This window comes from Mchenga conophoros, linkage group LG11 (genome assembly GCF_057382185.1).
Source record: "Mchenga conophoros isolate Kocher_MC1m ecotype Shallow Benthic linkage group LG11, M_conophoros_male_GT1.1, whole genome shotgun sequence".
Classification (NCBI taxonomy): domain Eukaryota; kingdom Metazoa; phylum Chordata; class Actinopteri; order Cichliformes; family Cichlidae; genus Mchenga; species Mchenga conophoros.
This window is the reverse complement of record NC_140536.1, coordinates 36,616,656-36,623,009: the sequence shown is the minus strand read 5'-3', so window position 1 is coordinate 36,623,009 and position 6,354 is coordinate 36,616,656.

Genomic DNA, 6,354 nt, shown 5'->3' with positions numbered 1-6,354 from the left:
CTCAGCGAAAAGAAGTGGGCGGGGCGCGTGCCCGCGGTGAGTCGTGACCTGCTGCGGCACTGAGGTTTGTTTAACACCCCCCATCCCCGACCCCCTTTCCCGACCCCCTCAGCAACAAGTCAATCAAACTTTCATTCATAAAAGCGTCTCAGGTAACAGACACGCGAATGTAGCTTATTCCAAAAAGAACAATTTATGTATTAACTACACAGAAGTTCAAGATTTAAAAGGGGTGGGGGGGGGGGGGGTATAAATGTTGCTGTAGAAAACAAACTTGCATGTATGAGGGGTGTGTAATTGAGGAGAGAGGATTAAAAATGGGATTAAAAGAAGATAACACGCTGAAAATATAGTATTCATAAAGAACAACATTTGGAATTCAAAAATAGTCCATTATTGAAGTTAAAGTAAAGAAGTCCATTTCTTTCTTTCCATGCCATTCAGACTGAGAACATATACAGATACTGACAATTTTACCATCTTTCTTATTCCCTTTGTTATCGGTAAACTTGTTCCTCTTACACTGCACCCGTATTTAAGTCTTTTCTTAAAACTGACTGTTTTCTTCTTTTGTGGAGGGAAAATGGTCACTGCAGATGAAAAAGTGAGGGAGGAATTTCGTGACATGGTTTAGAATAAGGACAAAGAAAAAAAGGTGTCTTCAAAACGAGTATGCAGACATGATCACATTTAAAGGTCGTCCATCAGGACATTTGGACACATTTTCCTGCATTAAGGACACTTTGGTACCTTTGCATGGATTTGTGGGAGAAAAGTTTCATACAGAGGAGTTCAGCATTTAAATGGTGATGCTCCCGGGTACAATTTCATTTAATTATTCCAAACTATTCTCATTTATTATTAGCCATGCTGAGTCAACACACATTCAGACATGTTTTCCTGTTTTTCTTTTGTGTTTGTCTCCAGACTGAGTTCAATGAGTTGATTCAATTCCCTTTGATATTAGGCTTTTGTTAACCTGCTTAAACGGGGCCCCTCTTTGTGTCACAGAACTTTTACACACAAAAGTTCTCGAGTTCTTTTAAAGCTCAGGTGAGTTTTACTTTTAAACTTTCCGTACATTTGAAACTTGTTGCAGTCTGTTGTGATTTTCAAGACTTGTGAACATCTCATTTCTGTTACTGACTAAAATGAAGGAATACAGACAAACATTAACTTCAGATTAGTTTGAAGTGGCCCGACAACGTTGGGTTTTCAGATTTTTTATCGTAGGACTTCCTTTTCCTTTTTCCTTACGGCTCCTACATGACTCAGATTAAACTTCTATGTGTGTCAGAGGGAAAATTACTTTTGTGATGGGGGGTTTTCAGTCCAATCCTCCTCTTAAATGCAGGTGGCTGTGAAAGTTTGTGAAAATAGTCAGTAACACGACGTTAATTATCTTTTTGTCACACACACACACACACACACACACACACACACACACACACACACACACACACACACACACACACACACACACACACACAATGTTCATTTTTATCCTGATTATTCTACAATAAAGGGTTACAGTCAGCACTAAACGTACATTTATGCAGAGCTAGAGAACAAAGCAGATACCTGAAGGGTAAACATTTGGATACATAAAAATGGGCAAATTAATGGAGATTATAAAGGCACAGAATAATAAAGTCTAAGATTACATGTAATACTTAACACACTTTAGCCTAAAGTCATAACTCTACCACACAACTCATCACACTGCAGCTGTTAAACAGTTCATTGATGTCACTGCCAGTGAAGTGATTTGTAGGAATAAAACACACTAAAACAACAAGATCCGGATTTGTGAGTCAATTAAATGATTAGTCATTCGACAAATTAATAGCCAACACATCTAATAGTCGGCTAATTACTGAAGTCACACTTTTTTATGATAGAAACAAATGTTTTTTGGACTGTAGGCCAGATAAAAGAAGACATTTGAAGATGAGATAAGGATTCCCGTTTAGTTTGACAAAAAAAAATGTGTCAATTAATTAATTAGTTCCCTGAAAACATTTAAGTGAGAGATTTCTGTCTTGTCTTTCTGTGAGTGAAAACAAAGACAACCTTTCATACAGATCATGCAAATAGGATGATTTAAAAACTAACTAACTGAGAAAAAGTCAAAGTCACAGCACTTTCTCTTAATATCCTTGGTTTTTGGATATTTAGTCAAAACAAAACAACTAAAAGACTAAAACATGAAATTAGTTATTTAATCAGTTAGCAGATTAAGAAAATCAATAAGAAAGAATTCAGAGTAAAGACTGAATCGACTGTTTTTCCTTTCATGTCTGTGGATTTTTGACATTTTTAGCTTTTTATCAAATTTAGTCAAAGTAAGAATATCTCCCCAGCATGAGGCCCCTAAATTAGCCAAATATGATTAGCTGTAAAACAAAAATAGCCAATTTTGTCATGGACAATCATGATAATCAATTAATAATTCAATCATGTATGTCATTGTTTTTTCCACTGATAGTTGGACAAAAAAGAGACATCTGAATATCAAACTTAGTATTTCTTACTACTTTGAGTTCTTTTAGGCCACAGGCCGAACAATCGGTCGATAAAACAATCAATGAATGAACAAAGAAAAATCTGGTTATTAATTAATGGTTCTCTCACTTTTTTTTCTTTCATTCCGTTGTTTTCTCTCAGTCTTCTCTGTGTGTGTCTGTAGTGTCTGGTATGTTACACAAAATAAAATTACCACTTTTCTTTTTCACATTTTGATATTTAGAGACACCAAAGATTGACCCTCACGAAAATAACACATTAACTAATGTACCACCTGTAAAGCACGATTTTCAGTACAATAAAAAATGACAAATTCTTTCCTTGCTAAACATAATCAATAGTTCCACATACACCGCTGCAGGTTTTACAGCAGATGGGTGGCCTTGTAGAGTGTATTTTTATCGCGTCACTGAATGGCTTTAACATATTTCAGAGCTGCGGTCACTGATTGTCTGACCAAATAACTGAGCCATAGTTTGGGTGGGGTTGAAGTGGAGCCTTTTGAAATCAGAGCTTTTGCCAGTCGCTTTTTTTTTAATGAGGTGGGAGGAAGAAAAAATCTCAGTATCTTTAGCAACCATTCGACAAAACAATGGCCCGTAAAAAACACACAAGCAGCCGCTGAAGAAAGTCTGAAATCACGGCGTGAGTGGCTGCAGCAGATAAGGCCGAGCCCAGAGGCTTGTATAAACAAACATCTCTGCTATTCAGCTCGGACACACACACACACACACACACACACACACACACACACACACACACACACACACACACACACCGCGCCGACTCCATCTGGAAAAGTGCAGCCGGCTGAAATCGTGCGTGGAGACGGGAGTCGTGATTGGGGGCCCCACCCCAACACAAGGACACAACCGGGATAAAGTTACACAACAGACCAAGTGATTAACAACCGTCTGCAGCAAACTGTCAGCTCTGGAATCCACCGGGAATAATCACACACACGGACAGCCTGCGAAAGGAAACTGTCAGCGACGGCACCAGAACGCCCCAGAAATGAAATTCATCAGATTTACTGGAAATCATGAAGGTGTAACCACAACGCAGAGACACACCGGTTACAAAGGCACGGGAATGAAACCGGCAGGGAGAAATCATTTCGACCAGAAACACCAAACTAGATTTAATCCGTGGCCCACGAAAAAAGCTCAATTTGATCCTTTAAGTGGGCCGGAACATTTATTTGAATGTAAATAGGTCTATTGTGATGACATCCACGGAGCAGACGATCAACAGCCTGAGACACAGTTCATTAAAGATGAAAAAACAAAACAGAAAAGCCTCACCTGCATTGTTTCTGCTGTTAAACAGCTATGTGATCATTTATTGACGTGATGAAGATATATCTTCAGTATATCTTCATGTCTGTGTTGTAATTTAATCTAAAAAAAAAAGAAGATCACCATAATTACGTCACTGCTGTTTTCATTGACGCGTAAAGCAAAGTATGGGCCGGTTTGGATCTTCGGAGGATGTTTTCTCAGGCCCGGGCCGCATGTTCGACAGCCATGTTTAATACGTCAGCATAATGTTAACGCAAAGGTTACTTTAGCTCAGATGTTGAGAGCCATTTTAGGCCATCTTTTTTCGCTTGCAGTCCTTTACAGCAAGACTGCTACGTATCAGAATGTCACTTCACAGATCAAAATAAAATCAACATAACAATATTATTTAAAAAAAACATGAAAATTGTTTGTGTTGTGTGATCTAAAAGTAAAAGAAATCCTGCTTTTTACTATCATATAGGCATTATTAAGAAAATATTGATATTTCATTTTAAATATCCTGATTATCACAAGTTCTCAGTGTTGTGTATGGTACACATTTATAAAGACAACATTTATTAAAACACACACACACACACACACACACACACACACACACATTTAGTTCATTTAGTTCTTAAAGCAGCAGAAACATGAATTTCATCTTGTTGAATATAATCGTGTTTTGCGTGTATTTACTAACCTACAGTTACGTCATGCGGTTATGTGGGGCTTTGGATTGCACAGTACTTTTTGAATTGTGATGGCAGAGTAGTTTTACCTGCTCTAATCCCTTTATCTTTACAGCCAGTTTATTTTTTTGTGCTGCTGTAACATCTAATCCTCCCAGCAGGGCATCAATAAAGTGCTATCTTATCTCACCTTTCCCCTGCTGGTAAGTTTTTCAGTTTTACTTTAAAAACTTTGTTTGGTGATTTGTGACTGTTACTGTGTGGCTAAAATATATTTTCCCCAGAAGCCCCGAAGGATAAAAGTGGACTAATTAAAAATATATCTTTTATGTTTCATAAAAATCCAAAAGTTCCTTAGTTAACGAGCCAAGGGCCACATTTTCTACAGCAGTCCTGAATGAAACAGGAACCTCTTATTAAGAGGGCCTGTAAATTTCATGAACTGCACCGTGCTGATGCACTCTGTCAAAGCACTAACTGCCACCATGAACAGCTCTTTTTTCCCCACTGAATGTAGATCTTCTAAAGGTCAGATGCGTTTTTCAAAACGTTACGATCTTTATGAACATGCAGGAAGTTGAAGATTTTTTTTAAAGTGACAAAAAGAACACAAACAGGGTTTTTTTGTGATATAATCTTTCCTTCTCTTATAAGTGGGGAGGTGAGCATGGGGCTGCAGTACTTCTTATTGGAAAACTTACTCTTCACACCAGGGAGATGTGTCTACATTTTCTGAGCAATATCTTCTCTTTATGGTAGCATGACTTCACTGCATCTCAGGAGGGAAACAAGACGACCATCTGCTGCACAATGCAAATTGTGGAAGTCTCATCTAAGCTGCAGGTGGACTTTTGAATACATTAGTGTTCATGTGGGCACCTATGCAGCAATTTCAAAACACTTAAAAAAAAGAGGCCTGTGCCCCAAATCCATCACTCAACACTAACATCTGCCACCAAAATGAGACAAGAGCTTGTTAACATAATGGCCCTTAATCTGCTACAGGTTCATAATATATGTGAAAGGTTAATATCCCATAACTGTCTGTTTGCACTTCAAATGCAATCAGGTGGGAGTCTGACAGGAAGTTTAAAAAACTGCTGCACACTGCAATCCCAAACCAAATGAAATAATTGAAGAGCTCAATCACCTACAACGCCGAGCTACTGCTAGAAATATACTTTTAATGTTAACTTTACTTGTGAAAGAAAAATAGGAGAGAGAAAGGGAGGCTTAGAGACAGTAGAGTCCAAAAATACACTTTTATGACTGGTAGGTGCTTCCCTGTTGGTGAAGTAACGGTGAATTATTTATCTTCTCCACAGGCACAAAAAGGCCAGTTTTACTTTCTGCTTTTTCTAAATGAATCTTTTTCAGTGGGTTTCCTTAAGTGTAAACAGCCAAGGAAAAGCAATTTTTCACATGAGGAGTTTATTAGTTTATTAGTCATGATACACACCTACATCTACTGTGAAATGAAACCAAATGACAACAACAGACACACAATTTCAGGCTGAGCCAGCTGTTTACAACGAGACACGTGCTTTGCTTGATTTTTTTTTTAAAGAAAATACATATTTTAAAAAAAGGAACCAGTGCTCGCCAAGTACAACATAACTGCTGTTAATAATAAAACCTTATTTTCAAAATATGAGGATTAATTGATCTCATATGTCCTACTCTCAGGGAATGTTTGATATTTATCACAGGAATAAAGATTAAAAGTTGCAGTTATTTATGGAACTCTGTGTGTAGTTTCAGTTATTGTTGGATTTACACCATCGTGGGCGCTGAAACGTGTGGAGTGTAGGGTGTGCAGTGATGAACTTCAGCCTGTCCTATGACTACAGGCT